The sequence below is a fragment of the Nuphar pumila genome, chromosome 5 (genome assembly GCF_984573655.1).
Source record: "Nuphar pumila chromosome 5, dmNupPumi1.hap1.1, whole genome shotgun sequence".
Lineage (NCBI taxonomy): Eukaryota > Viridiplantae > Streptophyta > Magnoliopsida > Nymphaeales > Nymphaeaceae > Nuphar > Nuphar pumila.
The window spans coordinates 138,380,119-138,394,663 of NC_143253.1; the positions used below are offsets into that span (position 1 = coordinate 138,380,119).

At 41.8% G+C, this 14,545-nt stretch overlaps 1 pseudogene; it reads right to left on the bottom strand.

Moving 5' to 3' along the window:
- Positions 1–818: 818 nt before the first annotated feature.
- Positions 819–8,959, bottom strand: LOC149838989 (ACT domain-containing protein ACR9-like; annotated as a pseudogene).
- Positions 8,960–14,545: the final 5,586 nt, after the last annotated feature.

Genomic DNA, 14,545 nt, shown 5'->3' on the forward strand with positions numbered 1-14,545 from the left:
CACATTACATGCTTCATTCAAAATCCACAGAAAAGGAAGTAAAGGGCATACAAATAGGAAATATTAAATGCTGAATATTATCAATCTGCAGTGATAACATGGCCTTAAAAACATCATAAACTTAAAACAGTCAAGGAAGTCAACCAGATAGCAGCTAGGACATCTATCTACTTTTTTCAGGATCTTAATCGATCAACTAAGAGAGTTACAATGTTAACCACCATATTTGACTCAAATTTAATGGTTACAAGGTGATCACAAAAAATTACATGAGATTGGTTGCATGCATCTTATTTCTCCATCACAAGACTCAAAGATATACAGATGCAGGACAAGTAGGAGTCATACATCTGATGAAGCAGAGTCAAAACCTTGTACTACGAGATGAAACTCATGGAGATATTTGACAAAATGCAGTAATCATGCTTTCCACAGATTTTTCCTGACAATCAATTATTCTAAGCATGTAAAAGCTAATATGCATCTCAGTTATGGTTTTTTCCTATCTTCCAAGTGTAAACTATATTTTTATCGATCACATGCGCACCACTTTAACATGTATAGGCATATTTAAGTTATTGATGAATACAGGTTGAATCTTTTATGTGCCTTGGCATTTAATATGCTTTCTATTGTCTTGATTGTTTGGATATTCACATGCGCGCAATCCTGCAAACCTTTTACAAATACAGTTATTATCCTAGAAGCAAGATTGTACTAACCATAGTGACCCTATCTGTGCCATGGTAATATCAGCAAGGGTCATTATTAGGACAAAAGATAACAGACTTATCATGCTAACTTATGCATGCCAACCATCAACTCTCAAGATATAGCAAGGTGAAACATTTAAAGACTTGGAGCATTTGCTCTCTTAGCGAAAACATACAGATACCGAGCAGTTTCAGGGCAAGCATAACATCATAAAAGACACGAGGCCGTCCCTTTCCACTTAACTCGGCCAGATTGGCAACCCGGAGCACGGTATCAGGCCCACGTCTGGCAATCGTCAGCCGTAATGGGTAGAGCATTTCCATCCTTAGTCATGAAAATAAAGCCTTCTGCTTCTCGGGATCCACTATCTTTTTTTCATCTGTTTGCACAACAAACAGTTCCACCTCACAGTATCCTTTGGGATTAGATGAAAACTGCCCATGAGCTATCTAAACAAGAAGAATCAAACTCAAAGAATCAGTAAAACCATTTAAAGTAGAAAGCAATGAAATGAAAAGGAAAGAGAAGCAAAGAAATAACCTTAATGTTGCAGTCCTTCAAGGTTCTCATTATATCGTAGAGAAGGCACTTCTGATTGAGACATTGTATTTGAAGTAAGGTATGAGGACTTAAAGAATTATCTATGGATAAGGTAGCCTTCTTGAGGTGCAAAATGTCTGGAACAAGGTCTTGCGAACAAGTTCCAGTGTCTGATAGATCAGAGCTAAATAGCTCATCTGCAACAGATGGAGGCAATGAAGAAAATCGGTGCTGACAAGTTTCATATTGTGGACCAGCAAGATGAAGCTCACAACCATGGTAGAATTCACCCAAGACCTCAGTTAATCTTTCACACGTGTCTTCTTGTCTTTGTTTGGCATGAAACAGTTCCCTGAAACAGCCCAAAAACAAAACTATGCAAGTGACCAACAACAATTTTTTTGTAACTAGCCTTGGATCCACGCCGACATAGAACTTGGTAAATATAGCAAGCATGAAGATCTTGTAATCTAAATACAGGAATTAAAGCATGTTGTGAAATAATCATCAAACCATCATTGTCTCTTTCTGCATACATACATATATAGCACACCAAGCAGAAGCATTCATACAAAAGCATGCAGCTTTTAATCAATCAATCTATCACAAATAAATAAAAACAGATAGTATGCATTGGAAAGGTGGATGAATTCCATGAATGATGAAAAGGATGTGAATGAATCTAAATAGAAAAGCATAAACAAGGGAGGATCCTTTGCCATCTGTTATAAAAAGGGAAGGAAAAAAAAAGGACCTCAGTGAAAATGCCACATCCTTTGCTAAAAAAAGGGATCTTTGCAAGGGACAAACATATAAAAGTGAGAAATTGATAGTTACCATGTAAAAGTTCCTTCTAGATGAACTTCAACAAGATTAGAGAATTCAGAGACAGAGCATTATAGTGATCCCACCAAATATAAAAGTATAGTAGGTATGCTTCGACACCTAACCTTTAAAAGGCCTGACATTATACATGTTAATCAGGTCTCACTGTTTATGCAAAGCCAAAGGTGAGTCAAATCAAAGCCACAAAGAGAATAATGTAATATCTAAAGGTATTATTGGGGATGGATTGATATATAAAATGAGGGGGGCAAGAAGATATATTGATGTTAATGGCATTATTTGATGCAGACTGAGTTGGTGATCCAAATTAAAGGAGGTCTATTTCTGGTTATTGTGTATACATTGAGAGAAATTTAATATCGTGAAGCAGCAAAAAGTAAAAAGTAGTTGCTAGATCTAGTGCTGAGGTAGAATATAGAGCGATGATAACAGTTACATCCGAATTTACATGGATGAGATTCTTGTTATCAGAATTGGGAGAAAGATGGACAAAGAATGTGTTGTTTTGTGACAATCAAAGTGCCATTAAAATATCGTTAAATCTGGTTTAGTATAACATATTGAGAACGATCATCATTTTATCTGGCAAAAGATTTAAGATGGAGTGATAAAAGTAAAATTAGTGGGTGTTAAGATTAATTGACCGTTTGAGGTTTTAAGCTTAAGTTTTCTTAAAAGTAGGTTATTTGATATTTCGTATATAAGGAGGGACTTGTATGTAAATTTTAATTTTAGCTTCCCTCTATTTAACTTAGAGGAGATTAGCCCTAATGTTAAGTTAACGAGTTTTCTCCTCTCTCAGCCGACTTCTCTCTCTCTCTCTCTCTCTCTCTCTCTCTCTCTCTCTCTCTCTCTCTCTGCCTCGGTTCCTGTGCAACCCATTGAAGTTTCCACATGGTATCAGAGCGTGAGCACGTGGATCTCGGGAGCGTGAGCACGTGATCGATCTACACCAAAAACAAAAAAAAAAGGCTCGAAAAAAAAAATTTGTAAACAGGTGTGCTTATTTTGTTCTCCTTCTAATTGCATAGATCTGATCACAGATCTGTGTCATACTGACTAATGTCATGACACAGATCTGTAATCAGATCTAAAGGTCACGGTGACAGCGTGTCTACTGGATCGGGTTGCGACAGAGTTGGGTGTTACGAGCAGATCAAGGATCTGGATGTTGAAAAAAAAAATCTTTTGTTGTCTTGCCATAAATCATGTTTCGTGGGAGCAGAGAATCAGAATATAGGGCTATGGCCCAAACAACTGCTGAATTAATATGGGTTCAAACTGTTCTAAATGATCTTCAGGTGAAGGTTTCATCTCCTATGATAATGATGTGTGATAACAAGGCAGCCACGTATATAGCGAACAATTCATTTTTTCATGAGAGGACAAAACATATTGAGGTTGATTGCCACTACGTAAGAGATATGGTTCAAGCTGGTCATATCACTACCAGATATCTAAAGTCGGAGGACCAAGTTGCAGATATGTTTACAAAATCTCTTGCTAGACCTAGTTTCTCAAAATGTTGTGACAAGCTGAGCATGATTGATATCTATGCTCCAGCTTGAGAGGGAGTGTTAAGATTAATTGACCGTTTGAGGTTTTAAGCTTAAGTTTTCTTAAAAGTAGGTTATTTGATATTTCGTATATAAGGAGGGACTTGTATGTAAATTTTAATTTTAATTTTAGCTTCCCTCTATTTAACTTAGAGGAGATTAGCCCTAATGTTAAGTTAACGAGTTTTCTCCTCTCTCAGTCGACTTCTCTCTATCTCTCTTTCTCTCCCTCGGTTCCTGTGCAACTCATTGAAATTTCCACAATGGGCATAGAAAATCAAATAGCTGATTTGTTTACAAAGGGATCAACAACACAGATTTTGGTCCTTAAAAATAAGTTGTCCATCGTGAAGACCAAGGTTGTTAAATGCGATGAGGCGAAGCGAGGCGTTGAGCCTGCGCTTCGCCTCTGAGGCGTACGCCTCTAACAACTGGAATGAAAGTGAAGCGGTGGGAGGGGAGGCAGTAAGAGAAGGACCACCCGCCCAGTTGGTACGGAAGTGAGGGATATGCCGGTCGTCCGGTGGTCGGAGAAGACTGAGCAGCAGCTGCAGCACAGCAACTCCGGTGGTCGGTTGTCACAAGTGGTTGGAGGTTGATGAGGGGCGCATCACAACAACGCCTCAATACCTTGAGCGTGCGCCTCGCCTCTGAGGCGTACGCTTCAGGTACTGAGGCGTACGCCTCTCACAACACTGGTGAAGACCATGTACAACTTGAGGGAGGGTATTGGATAGTGTTCAGATCCAAATCACATCAGACCCAAACCCAAATCCAGATCACATCAGACCTGGGTAATATATATGTGTAATTTCATAATGTGTTCGGTCTGTTTTGCCCATAATTAATGTATATCTTGTATCTTGTATTAAAAGCCCATTATTGTAATCTGCCACCATGTTTCTTTATTATAAAAGGAGTCCCATAGCAGGTTCCCACATTGGGAAACATGTACTCTGTTTCATATTGGGAACCAGAATTTTCAGCTTTCTGGTTTTTTGTTGCGGGGTGGGTGGTGGGCAGGTGCACCATTTGAGAGGGTAACAGATAAATAGATCTCATAGGAAAGGAATTCTGTCATTGAAAAAATGGAAAAAAATACGTTAATTTAGCCAAGATAAGCAAGTTAAGGGTTAGCAAACAAAACCAATCTATTATGTTTTACAAAAATTCAAATTATGATAAAGCATCCCCAAACATTAAAACACTTTCTTTGTTTACAATTTGGATACGAAGCACACGCTGATGTCTACGCACAAAAACAAATGACTACCCATGTGGCATTTGAAGCTAATTTCTGGCTAGTTAGATCATAGTCATAGTCTTAGATGAGTAAAATATTTTGCAGAAACAAAAAGTAGGAAAATTTAACATACCTTCATGTCCCGTTCTTCTCACAACTGATAAAGCTTACGACGGGGGACAAGCCGTTGATACCGTAAGAGAACATTGTGCATTTTACATCAGAAATACAACATTCGAACACAGTAAACACGAGACTGGTAAGTAAATGCCATATGCAAATACAAGGGGGAATGTTCTGGCATTCTTACAGTGTTCACGCATCTGTTGCCAGACCCGACAAAGCAATGTAAAGCTTGTCATGGATATCGGAGATCCTCTGGAGCTCAGTTGCAAACTTGCAATAGTCTGAAGCTGCACGCCGAGCTGGCCATCACTCGCAATAGCAAAACAGTTCTTCCCCACCATTACAATCATGCGCTCCCGTTATACTCGATATCTGAAGCAGACCCAATTTACAGACCATAACAAGAATCCATATAACAGATAATGTACTAGCTTCTCGTGTCCCAATCATTCAATGCCATTCTTTCATTGGCAACAGAGTTTTTACAAAACCTAAGCTTGCAGAAACATAACTCCAAATATATTCCTTGTCTAAGGAGGGCTTGGGATGCCCCACTTGGCAGAAAACTGGAATAAATGGGAAAAGTTGAACTGCAAAACAGAGAAGAATATCCCAACTTATCCTAAATCCGTAGCTTAATGCGTGTTTCAGCCTTCAGGAGGACCTCTAAGTTGCATTCATGCAGAAACCAAGTTATTAGAATCGATACTATGAAAAAGAAAAACCATAACACATTTTGGAAAGCTCTAAATATTCATGTTCAAGTAAGGTGCTGTTTGGATGAACCCACTTATCAAGAAAGGTGGGGGCACCGTTGCGTCCATAATGTAATCTCCCACTTCTCCAGATAATATGTTGATCCTAACACCCCAAAAAAGAGTGAATCAGGTTCCTTTCCTTCAAAATAAGAAAGAAAAAGAAAACATTCCCCCTTGAATCACTCAGAAGCGGGAAAATATGATGTCGGGAGGAGAAAAAGAGGGGGAAATGGGATAGAAACACCTACTTAACCCAACTCCTTGATCCTGCGTTCCAATGAAAGAAATGAACCAAAAACATGGGAATGAATACAGCAAAATTAAATCAAATTAGCAATTGCAATGGGATCCCTTTCTCTAAAGAAACGATTTTGGTATCAAAATCGGGAAAAAATTGTTATTGAACATATCAACTGTGAATAAGACAATGACTTGGAAACTTTAGGGGTTGATGAGAGCAGGAGGAAGCAGATGGTTGAGGTAAGAAAGCGGAAGCTCACCGACATGCCGATCGCGCGTATGAGCTCTCTCTCTGAAAGCCCTAAATTTTGATTTAATTCAAGCGGCGATCTTTAATATCAGGAGACTCGCCCGTGTTGCCTGGAGGATCAATGTCAACTCTCTCTCTCCCTCTCTCTCTCGCCCGTCGGACACCTGACTGTGTTTGGGAGCACTGCGACGGACTGCATGGGCGCTGCTTTACGGAATCAACGATGCACTCCGCCGTTTGGGAGCCATGTTTTGTCAAAACATGGGTATGCACGAATTCGACAACCATCCCAAGAGGTGGGTTTTGGCGATTCTAAAAACGGACGCAGGCCTCGAAGCCTTGCCCTACACCCTGCCCAAGGCTCTGCGTCCCTTCTACCCTCTCTCTCTCTGCAAAGTCCCATCTGCTTCCCTCCATTGAAGCCACCAAACCCAATAACGCATTGAACTCTTCTTCACCTAACCCAGTAACTACGTTCTTCCCTCCACTACTACCCCCTTTCATCTTTGGGTTACACCGTAACCTCTCCAGGAGGGTTAGAGTGCTTCTTCAACCAGCAGAACGAAGGTACATTTTTTCTCCAGTTTTCTGTTTTAGCTTTTCTTTTTTGCTTTTGCAAAGAGGTTTTCTGTTTTTTGTTTTGCAAAGAGGATCTCTATTTTCTGTTTCTTCTTTTGCTTAAACCCTAATTTTTTTTTTGCCATGAGGGTTTGGAAGCAACATCCAAACCAACCGATTGGCATTCATCCCTGTCCCTCTTTTTCATTGTTTTTTTTTCTTTTCATCAAGTAAATCAGCTTTCTTTCCAGCCCCTCTTTTTCCATGAGTATCCGTTTCTCTTTTTCTCTAACACACAGAGACTAACCCTGTCTTCTGTTTTCAGTAGAACGATTGTGGAAAAAGGTGAGCAGGAATCCCACTTTCAGGTGAGGCCTTCGATCCTTCACGTGGGTGTGTGTGCACTTGCTTATTTTTTTTATTGTTCTCTGTTGATTTTATTATTAACGAATTATATATATGCGCATTCTTGAAACCTATAGGCCCATAAGCTTTTTAAATTCAGAGATTGCCCCATTAGCCTACTCAACCCTCATGATTTCTTTAGTATGTGTCATGGGGTAATTTTTTCGTGAGCCAGTGGGACGCCAAGCCAACCCAACCTGGCTAGTCTAATGGCCCCTTACCCCGTACATCACCCATGTGTGACTGCCGACAAGATCATTGGCACTACACATCATTCCATGCACATCTGCTTAGACAGATGTCCAGTCCTACGCACCATCTCATGCGCAACTTAGCGCAAGTCATGGTTTTGTACACCACCCTATGCACGACACCATACTCTTCACGAATGTGTGAAAGAAGTTATCGTTTGAGTTCCGAAGAGGGGGCGACACTCACTCCCCTATGAACTAACAACCAAATCCAACACAGGTATGATTAAAGCTGCACTTGGTCCGCTTACTATATAACCGATGCTTAGCGAGGGTCTCCAGGGCAATCCGCAGGTGGTGCATATGGTCTTCCCACGAGTGGTTGTAGATCAGGATGTCGTTGAAGAATACAAGTATGAATTGCCGTAGGTAGGGCCGAAAAACATCATTCATCATGCCTTGAAAAGTTGTTGGCATCACCAGGAACTCGTACTAACAGTTGTGAGTCCGCAACGTGGTCTTGTGCACATCATTTGGGGCCATGCAGATCTGGTGGTAGATGGATATCCAATCCAGCTTCGAGAAGTAATGCGTCCCATGCAATTCGTCCAACAACTCGTCAATTACCGGGATCGGGTATTTGTCCTTAATCATGATCTGATTAAGGGTTCGGTAATCTATACATAACCACCAAGATCTGTCCTTCTTCACCAAAAGAACCGGAGAATAATACAGACTCTTGCTAGCTCTGATGATCATAGTTGACAAACTCGTGACTCGAGCTCGGATTGGACCCGTACTGGGTCACCGAGTCATCGGGTTGACTCAGTAAGTCGGACGAGTTAGGACTCTATATTTTATAGTGTAAGCACATGAATAAGACATGAAAATAACTAAACTTTAAGCTAATATGTCAATAGCTAAGTTACAAAAACATATAATTATATATGATTATTAACTTTTTTCATTGAACAATATTAGATTTTTCATAACAAGTAACTTTATATAAGAATTGTGCATTAAAATAATAAAATACATGATAAAAAAAATTTATATCATGGGTTGGATCGACAGTCCTAAATCATGACCCAGTTGGGGTCCGATCTGGGTCTACTCGGGCGATTCCCGAGTCGACTCGCCGGGTTTGCCAACTATGATGATGTTCCCATCCAAGAGCATCTCTCTCACTAGCTGCTCAATCTCTAACTTCTGAGCCTGTGCATATTTGTAGGGTCGAACATTGGCCATCTTGGCCCTTGGCTCTATCGGGATAGCATGGTCATGAGACCGAGCGTGCAGTAGGCCCTTGAGCTCATCGAATATTGTGCCCAGCTCTTGAAGTAAGGCCTCTAGGTTAGTCAGGGTTTTTGTAGGGTCGTGGGTATCCCATCTGCCGCCACCATCAAGAACACCTGAGAGACACCCTTCCGAACAACCTTGGCGAGTTGTTTAGACTCAACCAGAGAAGAAGGTGTCCTTGGAGGAGCTTGAATTGAAACCTGGTGGCCCCAATACTCAAACTCCATCGTCATGTCCTTGAAGTTCCAATGGACAAAACCCAAGTTTTGGAGCCACTGCATTCCTAAAGCCACATCTGCACCCTTAATCGACAATACATATATCCATGGTCAGGTGGTTCCCTGGATCTCCAAATGGACTCCAGGATATAGAGCGATGTATCTGAGTTTGCTACCGTTCCCGACGACTACCTCGAAGGGCTGTCGAGGGGTAGTCGTGCACTTGGCTCGTTTAGCTGCCTAAGCACACACCAAGTTGTGTCAAACTAGTATTTATCAACATTGAATTCATCAATTCATCGATTCTACAAAGTATCCTCATTGTTTGAGGCACCTCCACGTCGACTAGCACGTGGTACAATATCTCTGGAACCTCCTCCAGGGCATCATCACCCATATCGGTCAGCTCGAGATCACTGAGCTCATCATCGTCGGCCTCACTATCGATAAGGTTCATATTCAGGACTTTACACTTCTGGTCCCTGGTCCATACCATGTCGCAGTGATAGCAGAGGCCTTTCTTGTGACACTCCTCCATGTGCTCGCGAGAAAGTCGTTTTACCTCCATCTTAGGCGCGATTCTTACGCACGCCTTGATTGCGAAGGGGGCACCGTGGCTGGATTTGGGGGACGGTTTCCCGAGAAGTGTGGGAGACTGTCTTACTAGGGGATGGGTTCACTTAAGGCGTGAACCTCTGACTGGACGTCCCACTAGAGCGGGTCCAACACAAGCTCATCCTAGAGAGCTTCTCTTCGGCCACACATGCCAACTCGAAGCCCTGCATTAAGGAGATGGGTCTTGCGGCTTAGACCTCAATTTGCAAGTCCTGCTTGAGGCCCGCAATGAGTGTCCCAATCAACGATTCTTGGGACCACCTAGTAACGAGGTTACTCAACCTCTCGAACTCTGCCTGGTACTCAACGCCATTGCCCTATTGGCTGGACAACGTAACATGTTGATTGGCATAAGCTGACGGTCCAATCAAATCACCAAGGCTCTCGAAAACCCTTCCCAAGTTGGTGTTTCCAATTGGGTCTCCAACCAATGGTACCACCAGATAGCCTCCTCCTCTAAATAGATCGAGGCAAAGGATACTCGATCATTGTCGGGCGTTTTTGTGATGCGGAAGTACTGCTCAGCTCAGAATAACCAACTCGTAGGATCTGCTTCGGCAAGCTTAGGAAACTCCAGCCTAGGTTACCGAGCCTGATAGGGTCCATTTGAGGAACCCGAGGATTGGCCGCCCAAGTTGGATTCCCTATGACAATCAGGTTGTCTTTCCAACTGGTTCTAGATACCCTCTACAAGCGTGATGAACTGCCAGAAATGCTCGTCTGCTTTCTCGTTGAGTGCTGCCACAGTTTCTTGGAGACCACTTACGGTTCGATTCAAGTCGGCGATTTGGCCGTCCACTTTATCGGACTGGGTTTCAAACGCGACGCGTAGTTCCCCTACCAACTCCTGAGACGTTGTCATGTTATGGGTTTCCAGATTTGAGAAATCAAGAAGGGTGTGGGTTCTTGTTACGTAGAATCTGAATACAGAATAGAGTCATAGTGTGGTACTGGTTGTGGCGATCACTCAAACGATCGAGTAGACGCGAGGCCCCCACACTCAAGACAAAGATGTCCTAGCACAATAGTCGATCACCTGGGTTGGTCAGACCCTCCCAAAAGTGTCTATGCTGAACCAAAATACGTATCCGGCTTGGTACGAGCTAGAAAAAATCAGCCACACGACTACGAAGTCGCCGAGACTGTCGGCCGACTCAACGAAAACCCTAAAACATTGTTGGGTATGGGGAACGAAACTGGATCCAGGCTAGATCAACGTTGGGACTGATCGAACTCCACACACAATAAAGAATCAGATGCAACTGAACAAGATATGATTCCTAAAATAAATACGAGCATTGAATCATACCTGTACGGAAACCGTGAAGGGCGCGGAACCTTGTTGCGACGTCCAAAAAGTGAACGAAGGGATGACGTGGTTCCCAGGATCGCTGCATGAAAACCAAGACGGTTGTAAGGATCCCAAGGAGTATATTCTGATACCAAATGATAGAACCTGAACCTTGGGAGGTTCGGTTCTATCGGTCCAACACATATAGCGTGGCGTGGCTCGGCGATTCACATCGTAGAATGAGGCAGGGACGCATGTGGGTGTGCAGCAGGGAAGAAGGAAAAGTCGTGTCCTTGTGAGGAGGATACAGTCAGGGCTGACGTGGTTGAGTGTGGAGCCTGGTCGTGCTGACGTGGTTGAGTGTGGAGCCTGGTCGTTGTGAGAAAGTTGAGGTAAAGAGAGAAGAGGGGAGTCGGCGGCAATAGGGTTTTCCCTTTTGTCTTACTATTTATATGTATTGTACAAAGTATAACATTACACAAGTAATAAAAATAAATTATAATATGCCACCGCCCTCTTGAGGCGCACACGCATCTCGAGGTGGATCCTTGGAATGTGGTGTGGGTCGAATCCATGATCCAAAACTAACAGCCTCCCTCAAGTTGAGTATGATCTTTGATCATGCTCAACTTGTCTTTGAGTGTCCAAAACTGATGAGTGGATAATCCCTTGGTAAAGATGTCAGCAACTTGCATATCTGACCGAACATATGCAGGTTCAATTTCTTTTTCTTCCACCTTTTGTCTAACAAAGTGTTGATCGATCTCGATATGCTTCGTGCGACAATGAAGGATGGGATTGAAGGCAATATTAATAGCACTCTGATTATCGCAAAGAAGCATAGAGGACGAGATCAGTTCTTGTAATTCTTGCAGTAGATGTCTCACCCATGTAACATCGGATGTTCCTGCTGCCATTGCACGATACTCTGCTTCAGTACTAGATCGCGCCACTGCCTTTTGCTTCTTGCTACTCCATGTTACAATGTTATTGCCGATAAGAATGCAATACCCCGAAACTGATCTGCGCTCGTCAGGATCACCAACCCAGTCCGCGTCTGTGTAAGTGAATAGTCGATGCTCTGACTTATAAGCTGTGTCCTTGGTATACACCAAGCCATCTCCAATCGTACCCTTTAAATACCGAAGGATCCTTTTCACTCCTTCCATATGTACATCTGTAGGAGCATGCATAAACTGTGAAGCTTGATTGACAAAGTATGCTATGTCAGGCCTAGTGAATGTTAAGTATTGTAACATCCCTACAACTCGACGATACAAAGTAGGATCATGATAAGTAGTGCCTTCTTTAGCACTTAACTTATGATTTAGAAGGCAAGGTGTGCTAATTGGTTTACAATTCTCCATCCCTGTAGCAAGTAAAATATCAATAGTGTACTTATGTTGGCTCAATGTAATAGTCTCATGTCGACTATCAACTTTCACACCCAAAAAATATCGCAAGGGACCCAAGTCTTTCATCTTGAATTTAGCCATCAGCATAGACTTAACCCAAGATATGTGAACCTCATCACTCCCTGTGATAATGATGTCATCAACATATATAAGCACCCAAACAATAGCTGAATCACTTTTGAATATGAACAATGAATGGTCTAGAACACTTTTAGTGAACCCATGATGTTGGATCTCCGTGGAAAAACTTTCAAACCAAGATTTAGAAGCTTGTTTCAAGCCATAAAGAGAGCGTCGAAGTTTACATACCCAATTGGATGAATCATGCATGCTATAACCAGGTGGCTGCTCCATGTAAACTTCTTCCTTTAGTTCACCATACAGAAATGCATTTTTAACATCAAGTTGACTGAGTGACCATCCATGTTGTAACGCCAATGCAATGATAATCCTGACGGTGCCCAATTTTACTACTGGGCTGAACGTTTCATCGTAGTCCTGCCTATATTGTTGTGTGAAGCCTCGTGCAACCAGACGAGCCTTATAGCGCTCAACACTGTCATCCGGTTTGTGCTTGATCTTGTACACCCATTTGGATCCTACAACATTCTTGTTATCTGGCCTTGGTACAATCTCCCATGTATTGCATTCATGCAATGCTTCCATTTCTTCATTCATCGCCTCTACCCAGGCACGGGAATGTACAGCCTCATGAAAGGAGGAAGGCTCTGTTTCTTTGGACACTCTAGTTAGAAATGTTTGAAAATCCAAAGAGAAATTGTTATAACTTACCCAGCGATCTATAGGATGTCTAATCTGAGTGGAACGTCGTAGAGGAGTCTCATCATTGACTGGATGAGCTCTACAAGAATAAACAAGACCAGAAAAACGTGAGGATGTTGTTGTAGGAGGAATGTCTTCCATATGCGGTTCCACATCGAAAGTATAAGGTTCATTGTCTGTCAATAAAGATGAATCCTCATAAGGCAACGAATCATATAAAAGTGAGTCACTGAGCCAAGGATCATAACTGTCCTGTGTATCTGTGGAAGATGAACCCAGAGTATCAAAATTTTCATCATAAAAAACAACATTTCTAGATACCTGAATTTTGCCTGTATGAGGATCATAACACCTGTATCCCTTATAGTCATCTGCATACCCAAGAAACTTGCACTGCACAGCTCTGTCTTGAAACTTATTTCTCAATGAATGATCAATATGAACATAACATACGCAACCAAAAGGATGTAGTTCTTCATATGATGGATGAAAATTATAAAGAACAAAAAACGGAGAATTATCTTCAAGGATGGTCATGGGCAACCTGTTGATAACGTAAACAGCTGTATGGAAAGCCTCTGTCCAAAGAGAGAAAGGAATACCCACAGTGTGCATCATGCTCAAGGCTGTCTCAACAATATGCCTGTGTTTTCTCTTAGCTACTCCATTTTGTTGAGGGGTATGAGGGCAAGAAATGTTACGTGTAATGCCATGCTCCTTCAAATATTCACTAAAATCATGGGATATGTATTCTCCCCCCCCCCCCCATCACACTGAAAATATACAATATTGGTATTGAATTGATTTTGGACTAGTGCATGAAACTGTTTGAACAACTTGAAAACTTCATGTTTGTTTTTCATGAAGTAAATCCAACTAAATCGAGTGTAAGAGTCAAGAAAGAGTACATAGTATCGAGATCCAGAAAGAGAGGCAGTGGGCGCAGGACCCCAAACATCTGAGCATATAATCTCAAAAGGCTTTGTTGCTCTTTTATTGATACTATGAAAAGGAAGTACATGACTTTTGCATAAATGACAACTTGGACATTTTGACTCTAAACTGACTACGGGTATTAAACCTTTAGCAGACAACTTGTCAAGAAAAACTTGACTACAATGACCCAAACGAAGATGCCATAAGTCTGGCTTATTAAGTTTCAAGACTCTAGAAGAAGAACTATGATCTGTAGATCGACTCAAAAATGTTGGAAAGGAAGAAGCTGAAGAAGCCACGACTACGGAAGACAATGTCTTCAAAGGCACATGAGATTCTTCAAAGACGTACATGTTCCCGCGTCGTTCACCTTTAGCGAGCGTCTTCTTAGTGTGAAGGTCCTTAAGATAAACAGAACGAGTAAATTCAACAGAAGAATTAGTTTCATCAACTAATTTTGACACAGATAGAATATTCTTTTGAATAGCAGGTGTGAGTAAGACATTTGACAAGGGTAATTGAGATTCAGGCAAAGAAAGGGAGACATTTCCAGTGTGAAAG